The sequence below is a fragment of the Diadema antillarum genome, unplaced genomic scaffold (genome assembly GCF_040938485.1).
Source record: "Diadema antillarum isolate AM-2024a unplaced genomic scaffold, OU_Dant_1.0 seq00002036_RagTag, whole genome shotgun sequence".
Taxonomy (NCBI): domain Eukaryota; kingdom Metazoa; phylum Echinodermata; class Echinoidea; order Diadematoida; family Diadematidae; genus Diadema; species Diadema antillarum.
In genome coordinates, this window is record NW_027272688.1 from 376,333 (window position 1) to 390,488 (window position 14,156).

Consider the following 14,156-nt stretch of genomic DNA (forward strand, 5'->3'; position numbering starts at 1 on the left):
CTGAGTAGGTTTCCTTTTCTCTTTTACTTTAAAATTGGACAGTATATATGCTATTTATGTATTTACTATACTGTATGAGATCTGGCATGGGCTTTGCAAATGAAAAAACTCGAAAACAAATGCATTCAATTTAATTTCTCGCCTCAGCATCAATTACAAAGTGTAAAAAAGAACAGCAGTAAGTATAAAAAAATAGACAAACATAATTAAATACTCTTCAGATTGGCTATACAATAGAACCTAGACATAGACTCAAAATCCAAATCAAATGTTCACATTGAGCTCTCCTTTCTTGATACTGTCCATGTCATTTAACCTGCATTTTGACTATCCAGCTGATATGTGTTTGTATTGAAAGTTAAAGTGTCCACAGTTATTGTCAATATTGATAGCTGGTGCATCTACGGTAGTTTTTTTCTTTAAACATCTTCTATTTCATGTAAAAGATTACAAGGGTTGGGCCATTTCCAATGCATCCCAACTTGCTCCATTACAGATACAGTGTAAAATATACTTGATATGTAGAACTTTGAAATTACTTCTCCAGGATACATTTTTCTGTCTTACTCCACTGTATACCAGTCTCTAATAGATAGATGGGTTCTCTTGTGCCTCCTCTGACTCTGGTTAAACTTGACTTGCTGCATTTTGAGATCTCGTTAAAATGTATTACATTTAGGGTTGTTATCACATTTAGGGTTAAGGTGTATTACATTTAGGGTCGATATTACATTTAGCGTAGATATTACATTTAGGGGTGATTCACTGGGTACCAGCACTGTCAGAGTTCATGATTCTTATGAATCTCCACCATCCTTGCACAAATTGCACTCATTCATCCAGCGTGCTCACTTACGTGTAGGTTCACTATGTACACAAGAATCTCTAGATCTCTGGGAGCTCATGCAGAATGGGACATGGTGATGATACTTTGTGAAGAGCACTAATTTCTATGATGAAGTTCTTGTGATATTTACTGTACGTATCTTAAAAACAAACATTGTGGGGAAGCTTGTTTGAAAGTTGGACATGATCGAGACAAAGTTCAGTAAATTTTACTTATACTTTCCCACTTTGACATCTGGGAACACCTTGTAGAAAAGAGCATGCGTTTCCAAAATTGACAATGTCATGTACCAAGCTCATATTTATTTATCTCTTTGTTTATTTTTTATGAGGAAAGAGTCACATCAGAGAGGGGTACTCTCATTTCACTTTTAATTAACCAAAAATAACTTCAGAGCTTACCATGAGACTTAAAATTTGCCATCCCACAGTAAATGTTACCTAAATTCATAATTTTTGCTGGTTACTCACGTTACAAAATGGTTACTCACGTTACAAGGTTACTCACGTTACAGTTTTTCTTCATCATTTTTATAAAGATTAGTACTTTGTTGTGATTTTGATAGTCATCACCTTGTCAGAGTTTGTTTGAAGGAAGAGAATTTCAAATACCACCAATTTAATGTGACGAATTTTTCTCTCAGAAAACAAAGTCAGTTTTTTTGGTTACTCACGTTACATCGCCTAAGTGGGTTACAATATTTATTTTTGAACGAGTTCTACAAAATTACTTGAAAAGCTGTTGTGTATTTTAGGTAATTTGAGTCTTCTAAAATTCAGAAATGAATAAACTGGTATGATGTTGCAATAATGAAATGGTAATATGCCATATTCCATTTTTCTCTATTTTTCTTGTATTTTGGTACGGAATAGAAGTCACAACTTTCAACCATTTTTCCCCAAAGTAAACGTATGAAAATTAAATTTTTATTTTTGGTTCCTGAAAATATCATGTATGAAGGACTAAAAATGAAAATAACACAGAAAAATATTGAATTTGAATTTTTAAGCTCATGTCCACCAACCTGTGGAATAGCCCTAATGATCCTCAAAATTTATGTAATCGATTCAATATGGAATTAGAAAAACTAACTCAGTGATTATCTGTTAATAAATTGATTTTGAATATTAAGAAAACAAATTATATGATATTTACCAAAAGATATATAAATGTCAATATTGATGTTAAAATTGGTGAAGAACAGATAAAATGTTACCGCTTTCAGTAACTCATGACTTTTTGGCCCGCTCCTGGTCCAAGCTAAATTAGCCCACGCCAAGCAGTAAAAATTGCGTTCAGTAACTACAGCAGAGCCGTGCTACAAGTGTACTTTTATGATGACCCATTTGTAAACTCGGTCAAGTAAGGGATAATTGTCATGGTAACAGAACACCTCATGGACAGAGCGGAAGTGCATTTTCGCGCAATATTTGATGTGCATGCCGCGCGCTTGTGAGCTGAGCAGCGTAAGCTGTGACCTTTGACCGTGAAAGGAATTCTGGCCTGCACCTGGCGCTGCTATCGTTCATAAACTCTTCAATCAGCGCCAGGCCCGTGCCTGGTCCACACCTGGTGCTAGCTGCAGCAGCGTCAAAATAGTCCGCACATGGCGCGGGCCACTTTGGCCCCCACCCATTCATAAACTCAAAATTTTCGGCTTGGTCCGCTCCTGGTTTGCTCCTGGTCCGAGCCAAGAGGGTTACTGAAAGGGGTATAAGTTTCCTCAACAAAGTTCCTCTGAATAATAGCTGACAATCGATTAACATGGCATGAGCATATTGGTAGTGTCTGTAATAAGGCATCCAAAGGTGTCGGAATATTGAATAGATTATTTTTTTTACCTCAATGTATTTTAAGAATGTTATATAATGCAACAATATTTCCACATTTGAATTATTGTAACACTGCCTGGAGTAATTCAACAGATTATTGTATGAAGATTGTTTTTATCACAAAAGAGAGCTATACAAGTACTTTCCAATTCATTTTTTTTTTTTAGCGCATACCAAGCCTCTTTTTGTCAAATTGAAAATTATGAATATATTTGATTTGAATTATTACAACATTGCAATTTTTATGTTTTTGTGTATTAAAATGAAATTTGTCATATATTTTTTAATTTTCACGTCAATAGTAATATACATGATCATAATACTAGATTAGCAAACAAATTCTATGATATTCCTCAAATAAGAACTGATGTTTCAAAACATTCTATGTTTTTATAAGGGTCCATTTATATGGAACAATTTGAGTGATAGAATAATTTGTAGTTTTTCATTACATATTTTCAAATGCAGATTAAAAGCATCTATGATTGGCAATGTTTAACACCAAAAAAGGAAGTATTAAGGCATAATAATATGTTCGTGTATGATATATGCACGTATGGTTGTATGCACGCGTGCGTCTGTGTGTGTGTGTGTGTGTGTATATGTATGTATGTGTGTGTGTGTGTGTATTAAATCTGAGATTGTGTGTTCTTGATTGCCTGTATGACTGTACTGATTTTATTCCCTTTACATACAAGTTTACTCTGTACATTCATAGCTTTTATGATACTTGATTGATGGGATTCGCTATGCATGACATGTTTGTGTGTACAGTTCTGGTCGAGGTAAGGATTTAGTTTTTAACGTTTTGCGAGATATTAAAAAATCACTCTATGACATATGTCAAAGAGCATGCAATTCTAAGGGGTATCTAAAGTTTATTTGATGAAAATCGGTTTTGAAATGGCTGAGATATCCAAAAACAAGGTGAAACAAAGAGATCCTAATAAAGTTGTGGCCTGTCGCCTTTTATTATTATCACTTTTTTTGATATCTCAGCCATTTGAAAACCAATTTTCATCAAATAAACGTTGAATCCTTTTTAAAATAACATGTATGCCATTTCATATTTCATAAGAGATTTCTCATTATCTCACTTAAGAATACATGTTCAAAGCATGAGTCCCCACCTCAACCAGTACTGTACAGTCCCTTTAAAGCAACTTTGCTTTTGTTACGTATCCCCATCCACTTTCTTGTGACAGCCCTTTGTGATGATTGTAGTAATACGCATGGAGTATGTACAGTATGTAAATATGAGTTGTCACGTAAACGCAGTATTGTAGTATTGTTTGTTGCTATTTTTAATCACAGTCATATTTTGTTTATATTTTGATACCTGATTGTGGAAAATTGACTAAATTGAAAATTGAAAAAAAAAATCATTATTGTTATTATTAGTAGCAGTAGTATAAATATTTATGACTTGAAACAGAACTGTTTGATTGTTGTTTTTAACGAGGAAATAAATAAAACTAGAAATGTCGCTACAGCGACTGGTTATACCCCCGCCAAACAACATTTCATAAGCTTTGGTCAAAACAACATTTCATAAGCTTTGGTCAAAAAACTGAGGAAGTAGTTAAATCCTTGATCTTCTGCCATTAATATGCCGTTACCATGGCAACGTACTTTCGGGTACTGTCAAAAAATGCGTCTTGCACATCTACAACCAAAGGCACACATCTGTACCAAGTTTCATGGAAATTGGGCAAAAACTGAGGAAGTAGTTTGCAACACAAAATTTTCCATCATTTTGGCTCATAATGTGTGAGCTGTTACCATGGCAACATACCTTTTGTCACTGTCAAGAAATGTGTCATGCTGACCTATATCCTAAGACAAACATTCAATATGAATTCCATGAGAATTGGAAGAACACTGATGACGCAGTTTTGCCATGAAGCATTTTGCCCTATATTTTACCAATAACATGCCGTTACCATGGCAACGCACTTTTTGCCACTGCGGAAATATGTGTCTTGCACATTAACATATTCAGATGAACATCTGTACCTAATTTCATAAAAATTGATCAAAAACTGTGGGAGGAGTTCGCAACGCAAGATTTGTACCCATTTTTGCCCATAATATGCCGTTACCATGGCAACGTACTTTTGGGTACTGTCAAAAAATACATCTTGCACATCTACAACCCAAGGCACACATCTGTGCCAAGTTTTATGGGAATCGGTTGAAAACTGAGGAAGTAGTTCGCGACGCAAGATTTGCAACGGACCGACCGCCCGACCGCCCGACCGCCCGACCGACCGTCAGCTGATTCCTATATACCCCCTTCAAACTTCGTTTGGCGGGGGTATAATGAAGTGGAGTAAAATGAAAATATTTCCCTTATCTTCCAGCATTCACTGAACATAAAACTACATATTATTTAGTATAGTCAGGCAGGTGTCTATGGGAAATGCATGCTATAGCAAAATCAGTCCGTCCTCAACGAGTACGCGTTAGTAACCTGTCTAAACACCTGGATCATGACTTGTTGCTACATGTATGCGAAAAATATTTGTGCATCCGGTCATGCACAAAACAGGAAATACATATCCCAGCAGCATCCTGTATATAAAATTGGAAGCAGTCACCAAACACTGCAAAATTATTTAGCAAAGAGACCTTTCCATCAAATGCCTTTAGGGCCATTCTCCGAAAAAGTGTACAATTACCGTTGTAGAAATGACAAAAATTCAACATCAGAGATTTCATTCAATTTTTTATCAGTTCAGAAACTTTAATCCCTTACGAATACATAACAATCAAAGGGCGATTTTTGAGAGCCCATATTTTTTCTAGAAACATTTAAAAACGCAATGTCCTTTTTTGCATGTTCAAACCAAATATCAGATACGTTACCAAAGGTTGTAGCATCATAGAAAACTGTTGATTGTCTGCTTTTTCCTTGCTTTAAAATGGCAATGCTTATAAATGTAAAACTACAAGCAATAAACATATCTACAAACATCATGGAAACATTTTGGAGTCAGCCTGGACCAAATCTGTAATAAAAATGATCATTACTTATAAAGTGAAGGCTAAATAAAAATCAAGAACATAACATATTTCGGCTTAAAATATGTTACCCTAATCTAACTTTTTACCTGCATTTGAGTTACATATTAATCTCATTGGTACATTGTACATTGTATATGAAACTTGCAACTTTCATAAATAGCAAATGCCATTCAGGTAACAACTCTGCCAGGTTAAATGCATTTTGGATCGAAAGAAGAATGGTGTGTGGTAACGTATCTGATGCATCAGACGTTCCAATAGTATACAATTTTAAACCCAACACCAATCATGCCAATATATTCATTTTAACTTGTAAGAACATCACAATATGATTATTTTTGTTAAAACACCGCACTTCTAAATGTTAAGAATGTTCTCGTCATAGATAGAAGATTATACAACTCTTCAATAAAACTTTGAGATGTACGTGAAATATGAGAGCCAAGCAGGCACAAATCCACAATACTTTTCTGATATACAAACATGTAGTTCCGAAATTTTGTTTATGATACACGAAAGACGGTAAGAATGAAATTGGAAAAGATTTATGCAAATGGTACACATGAATTCAATTTTCTTTTGTTCCTGTCTGTAATATTGGACATGTAAAGGTTGCTTTGTACTGACTTTGTGTACCGGTATATGCAATGTCATATTATATGCTTTGGCCGGAAATGAAATAAAAAATGAATGAATGAATGAATAAATTAGTTCTCAAGAACCAATAAACGATGGTTAAGTATCTGACAAAGTATTTATGTTCATTGACAAAATAAACTACCAATTTTACATCAAACCCCAATCACTCAAACATTGTGTGATTCAAAAACCTGAATGCAAAACCTGAATGCAAAACATCAAATCCTATTGTCATTTTCAGAACATAAACCTGCAACGAAGGAGTAGTGCTCTTGACTTTAATCATCATAATAAGCCCATTTTATGTAGATAAGAAGGAAAATTATAATGAACAAAGGTAGACCGTTCATGTAGTTTTGTTATGAAGTTGAAAAAAAAGGTGGGTACCACACTTCAGCCCTTAAAGTCCTTCTACATTATTGTGAAACAAAACACACACCCACACACACACACAAACACAACAAAGCAGAAATAAAATGAATTTGTAACGTATATCTGACGGCCCTTTTTGTAAATGCCACAATTCTATTAAAGGGATAGTACAGTTCGGGTTTAGATGAGTATTTAGGTTTTAACTTTTTGCAAGATAATCAAAATCCACTTATAAAAATATAAGAAATACTTTAGAGCATACAACTCTAAGAAGAACTAAAGTTATCTATTTCATGAAATCGGTTTTGAAATGACTGAGATGTCCAAAATAAACTACAAGAAAGATGTCCAAATAAAAGTAGATGAGCCACCATCAAATTTTGTTAGGACCTCTTTCTTTTACTTTATTTTGGATATATTGGCCATTTCAAAACCGATTTTCATAAAATAAACTGTCAATTCCTCTTAGAACTATGTCCTCTTAGCAAGTCATTATAGAACACGTTGTCAACCGGTTAAATCCGTGCACAAAAGCGTGCCACGGTTAGCCTTGCTGCACGATACATTTTATTGGTAACGTACTGTATCTGACATGTTAAATGGTAACGTATCTGATGTGCCGTTACCGTTCTCACACTAACTACAAAAATATTCATTTTCTCCAACAATTTCTGTTGTGTGATTAATCATTACCTTAAGTATTCAAAAGTATCTGAGCTTTGTTTTTATTTACAGCATACTCTTTTCTACAAGAAGCAAAGTTTACGTAATGTATCTGATATCAACTCATCGTAACATTAGGCTTTCACGGCTTAGGATCAGTATATTTTTTTTTTTAAACAAGAGATTCAATGAATAAATCATGGTTCCATGTATGCATTAGGTTGACTTTCTTTAACACATGAAATTACACTGCCATGCGGCATTTCTTTGATCTTCTCTCAAGAGTCTGAAAAAGGGTAACGTATCTGACTGCGATTTGATATTAATAAGAAATATCAAAACATCATAGATTGCTATGTAATATTATTTTTCATTAAGGCACTCCAGGGGCAATGGAATGAGGTACAAAAGATTTTATTTGAATGATATGTCAACGAGTAAGAACTTGTTATATGAGCACTTCCTTGTCTGGCGACATGGGGTTTTTAGGATTACATCAAACTTTGGATTGTATTTCTAATATTATCCCGGATGTCCCAATAACTTTACTGATGCAGGTCTAACCTCTCGGATGAATTTAACTAAAAGAATTGATTTCTGAGGAACAAAATATTAATTTAAAGTGTATGAACATGCTGGCGACACAACAATCAAAGTTTTGCACACTTTGGGGGAGAATGGCCCTTTAAAACAATGTGCAATTAACTAATGAAAAAGAAAAAGAAAAACATTCTATCTTTGTGGATTTGGCATTATTTACTGCATCTCCCCTGCTAAACAACATGCAAAATATTGGCTTCCATGGCACAAATGCATGCAACTTGAACAATTGCTAACTTTTCTTCATAAAAAGGAATAATGCAGTATCTCTATTTTTCATCCCCTCAGTGTGATCCTTAACAAAAACTTAAAAAAAAAAACAAACAAACAAAAATAAATCAGTCACTCATTGAATTGTCTTTGCAAGTCCTACAATATTTCATAAGACATTATGCTAACAAAACATTTGACTGCACATCCAGTACTCTGGCATAGTTTTTTTTTTTTTTTTTTTTTTTTTTTTTTTTTTTTTTTTTATGTTGATATCATACTGTAAAGGAAAATATTTTTGAGGGCATGAAATATTCGCGAAATGCCTCTGGCATTCAATGGATATAGTGTAGACTATACATTTGTGTGCATCTTAATTTTGCAAACCGTGGCTCTTGCAAAATTTGTGAAATAACAATGCACATGAATATTCCTGGTTTTACAGTCTACCCAGCAAATAGAAGGGGTAACATCACAAGAAAAAGGTAAATGAAGGTGACAGTTTGGCATGACATTTATGATTGTGTGTGAAAAAATGGATGAACAAGCATTTTATGATGGAGACATTGAGAAATCTTCTGACATTTCTCATAATTCACAGCTGATTATTCAAGCTGAATACAACACCTGAGCTAGATACTTGCAAAGTTCCACATTTTTTTTTCTTTTATGTAGAGGAAGTTAATATTTAAAAATAATTAGTAAATCTTGACTTGGTTATCTGCAAAAAATACAAACTATGCAACAAACAGAATGATTCTAATGTAAACTACTGTAGAGAAGTACTGTTGGTTTTCAAACTTAACAAAAATCTGTTTAGAAGTTTACCCAATATGAACACAAACATCCACTTTCAACACTTTCATCCAAAATATGCCTGAAAACTTGCTATGAACAAAAACTTGCAAATCTTTCAAACTGTCCAAAACTTTGCTTGAAAAAACAAATTGTGTTTATCCGATGTTAACAAAAACGTATGAGCTTTCAAGTTTCGAAAAGTTTTGCTTGGAACATAGCCAAGAATGTAAACACAAACTTGTGAGTTTTCAAGCTCCTTGCAGTTTTGTTTCTGTTACTGAAATGTGAAGCCACAATTCTGAACTTTTTCAACCTGCGAAAAGTTATGTTGGCAACTTTTTCGGAAGTATAAATCAACCATGGAGTTTGCAGTGTACAGGTTACTTTCCTGTTTGTTTGTTTTTGTTTGTTGTTTTTGTTGTTTTCCTGCTTTTTTTTACGGGCAAGTCTTCATCGTATTTGCAAGTATGAATTCAAAAGCATGAAATTTTGTGAATTTTTATTCACATACTTGTATTATTGATCATTTCCTGTTGACTTCCATAACTGTTTCCCAAGCATGCATAATCCACCCAATCACATCCTGCTTGAATACACACAGCCAGCTAGGGAGGCTTTAATACAGTTTGTTATTCAGAAGATACGTATTTATCATTCCGAAGTTTGTTACTTCAACAATGAAATAAAGGTTCATTATAAATCTGAAAATGAAAAAAAGAAACTTGTTATTCAGAAGGTTCATTACTATGAAAATGAATATGGTTTGTATTTCCAAAGGTTTCATTAGTATGCACAGCTCTTCATTTCACTTCAATGAATCTCATTTCATTGTAGGATAAAGGAACCTACATGTATTTCATTCAATGAATACACACACAAAAAAAAACCCCACTGGAATAATAAACAGCACCCGGTAGGGATGGGCTAGTACAGTATTAAAAATGAATTTATAAAATGCTGTGAGGCAATAGGGCTACTGTATGTGTAAATCTGCATGTCCAAGGAGTAAACTCAGTATTTTAAAACACTTGAAATCTTGCCTAATTGCAGGTGAGAAGGTTCCAGTACATATTGTATTATCAAATGCGGTGGATGAGAGTGACCACATTGTGGGTTGTGGAAAATTGACCTCTTCCCTTTTGGCCTAAAGCCACATGCTATATAGCCCAACCACTGTCTTACCTCAGAGTGCGCCCCCACAATCATGAAAACATCACCCGTCAGTACACTTGTATGTACTCGGCATCACCATAAATGCAATCGCAAAGTTTATCACAAGACCTGAAAACAAGAACAGAAATATGGTTTATTTTGTACAAACTCTGTATGAAAGACATAATCAATATTTACTGAACTTGCTTGATCTAATTTTATAAACACAAATAAGCACACACACACATACCAGAGACTCCAACTCTCCTGTTTTCGACGGGAGATCTCCCGCCGAAAGCCCACTTTTGCAAAATCTCCCATTCTGCCGCTTGAGATTCAATTTCTCCCGCCCTGGCTCTGTGTCTCCTGTTTGAAATGATTTCTTACTTTAATATCATTGTTTGTTGAAAAAATAAGCCTTATATAGCACGAGAGATCCTCTATAACCGAGCTTCCAAGGCCATTAAGCGGGCCCTGGACCCCGGCCACAAGGAACTTCGCACTTTGCGCTCGTGATGTGCGCTTCACGCACATCAAATTGGAGTCTCCCGTTTGTATAGGGGTTTCAGGCGGGGGAATCTCCCGATCAGAAGGTGTTTGGGGTTGGAGTCTCTGACATACACACATTATATATTTATCAGCATAAATTACAGATTCTAGCCAGAGTGGAACTAATGATTCCCCTTTGTCCACCACCCTCATCCACCTCACATACACTTCCAAAATTGTAATCGCCACAAATGCGAAGTACTGCTGTCATGAGTCAAATTCATTGTAAGATTCTCTTTCTCTCTCTCTCTGTCTACCTTTCTGCCTTGGCCATTCAAAATTTATATTGCCATCAGCTAGCTGCAAACCATCTGAATGTACATTTTGCTGCATTTTGCATGAAGCATGTATACATAATGTACGTACATACAGAAACGGGGAAAAAAAAGAGAACAGTGAGAGATTCATGTACATTGTGGTTGCAGAGTACATGCAGGGGTGGCATATAATAAGGCCTACACTATGTACGTGGCAAATGTTACTGATCCATTCATTTGTACATTCATTTTATCTCGAAAAATATCAACTATGATGCACTAAATATATTGAGATGACACAGTGAAACAAAAACAAAGACAAATAAAAACCACCATCATATTCTACTGAGATGGACAGTCATCTGTACTAAATTCTTAAAAAGAATAATATCAATAATTATAATAATTATAATAATTATAACAATAACAGTGGTGATACTAATAATAATAATAATGATAATAATAATAATAATGATAATAATAATAATAATAATAATAATAACAATAATAATAATAATTTCATATTCATTACATAAAATGGAAAGAAAAAAGATATACCTATATTGTAAATCAAAATAAAGCAGCTGAATATAAAACAGCTCTGACCCGAGCTTCATCAGCAATTGGCATGGAATGGATATAAAACCTTTTTGATTTACAGTGGTAATGCAGTAAGACCCTTTGAGGCCTACAAGTTTCTCAAATAACTTTCAACAAAAGATTCATGATGACGGAAATAAATTGTGTCGAATAAGAATTTTTTTTTCAGGTGTGAGTTTCTTCAATTTGTCTCCCTCTACAAATAAAATTTGTTAAGATCGCAACTGCTGATCTGTACAGATCAGTTGCGATCTACAATTGTAAACAAATTTCATTTGTAGAGGGAGACAAATTGAAGAAACTCACACCTGAACCTTCACCTCTTTGAATAATATATCTTACTTTTAAGAATTTTTAAAATCACTATTCAATTCCCAAGTATCAATGTCTATTCATTTCTAAAGCAGTTTCAGCCAGATAATTTTTGTTGTTGCTGTTGTCTAATAATTAACTCAGCCAAGGGAGGAAGTTATGTTTTCATCGGCGTCTGTTTGTTTGTTTGTTGAAGTCCGTATGCAAAATATCTCAAAAAGTTGTGAACGGATTTCGATGAAACTTTTGAAAAACTGAAAAGGTTGAGAATGACACAAGGAACAGATGATTAAATTTCCAGGAATTTTTATGGATTTTCAGAGGGATTTTTGAGGTTTTGGCAGGTAGGGTCATGGGATTTCAAGCTGTGCATTTTTCGAGTTTGCATACGCACACTAAAGTGTGTGCTCTTGTTTCTGCTAGGATGAGGCGTGCCGGGCAGCTGGAAGATGATGACGTACATTGTAACAATTAAGGCTTCTATATTGGGAAATCTCGCGACTTTCAGCTTGCATACGTAAGGGTAGAAATCACTGATCTCTATGGAAGAACAAGATCGGTGGTGGAAATTAGCTGCTTGGCAGAGGTCTGCACTCTGAGTGTTTCTATATTTATTCAATATTAATATGTAGAGGAAAACCTGGGGGGGGGGGGGCATTTCATGAAGCAGTTTGGTCGGATATTTTTCTGGCAAACTGTTACAAGCTACAGAAATTCTTGTATCTGACTGGTTAAGTGCAAATTTGTCCAGCAACTTTGTCGGACAAAATGCTTCATGAAATGCCTGCCCCCCTGATACGCTGAATACAAGGCTAGGGTCCAAAGGAGCTTGTTTATAATACCAGTCACACTATTGTGTCTGAACTGTCAAAACAAATTGCACTGTTCTTGCTGTCCAAGCTGCTAATTGTCATTATAAATTGAGTTGTCATTGTAAATTATGTTGTCATCTTGCACAAGTTTCATGCCAACAATCTTCTGTTCTGTGACTACAATTGTATAATGTCCTATGTCTAACAATGACTACAAGCTGTATCAGTCATGATACATTGTCTTCAACTTGTAGATTCTCAAAGTAAATATAATCCTATACAGTGTACATCTTTTGGCACAAAATGTGTACAGCAATATGTATTTATTGTCTTTCAATAATACACTGTATTATAGCATCATTGAGTCCATTCCCCCATTACATGTAATTCCTTGCTCCCTGCATTCTTCCCCAAATAACAGACGACACAGGAATCTCTAGAGATGCTATCCCGTCATGCAGGTTTTCAACAGGCGCTGTCTATTTTTTATCACTTGATATCTAGGGTCGCATGCAAAAACTGGCTGCTGATATGGTCCCACTGCCACAGGTACACAGCTCAAGTATAATGGAAAAGGTCACAATAGCAGGTCAAATAGGAGGTCAAAGTTCATGGTGAAATCTGTAGGGGAGCTATGCCAATTGAAGTCAGCATATCTGGCAATGTTTCTCCTTTCATTCCTGGATTATGTTTTGCCTCTATACATATTTTCATCCAGTGTTCTGGCACAGCATGCCTTACTCAAGTTACAATAAGCCTACACCTTCAAGCGCAATTCCATCCCATGTTACAAGTTGACGGCAAGAAGGGAATTATCATGCAGACAAACAAAATGATCGACATCTCATCAAATTAAGAGAGAAAAAAGAGAGAGAGAAAAGAACAACTCATGGTTATTTTAAGTTTCAAATGCATGTTTTCACATATAATAGTATTGGTCCCAATAAAAAACAAAACTTAGTTGGGTGAGATTGTTTATAAATATGACATCTCTTTTGAATAGAGAGTCTATTTTTTGTGTGTGTAAATCAGGACTCCTCAACAATTTCGCGAGTGGTTAAATTCGTGATTGTGGAGTAGGCCTTATACAGTACGTACCTGACCGGTATGCCTGCAGGTCATATTCATGTTGATATCAGAGTTAATATTTTCAAATGTTTTTAAATTCATGCAGAGTACAGTACTGTACCCGATTTGTGACATTTGCACAAAAAAAGAAAGAATCTAATAAAATACTCAACGTATACAGAAGAGTCAGAAACTACTAAATCTTATACTGGTTTGTATTAGTTTAAATAAAATTCTTCAAAAATTCAAACAAATTTGTGGATCATCACCGAAATTTACTCATCTGTTCCTTGTGTCATCATTGACTTTTCCTGCAAGTTTCATCCATGTCCATTCATAACTTTTTTTTAAATCTATTTTGCAAACAGATAAAACTGTCATATTTCAGGTCTGATTGTGACAAAACCTCTACAATTGA

General features: G+C 34.8%; 1 protein-coding gene across 1 annotated transcript in view; it reads right to left on the reverse strand.

The window, feature by feature from the left end:
- The window catches only part of LOC139713705 (tyrosine-protein kinase JAK2-like), a 41,273-nt gene extending 31,043 nt beyond the window's left edge, over nucleotides 1–10,230 (reverse strand). The window contains exon 1 of the mRNA XM_071625410.1: nucleotides 10,171–10,230. The gene's annotated coding sequence lies outside the window, so the exon portion shown is untranslated. The remainder of the gene's footprint in view (nucleotides 1–10,170) is intronic.
- Between the last annotated feature and the right edge of the window lie 3,926 nt (nucleotides 10,231–14,156).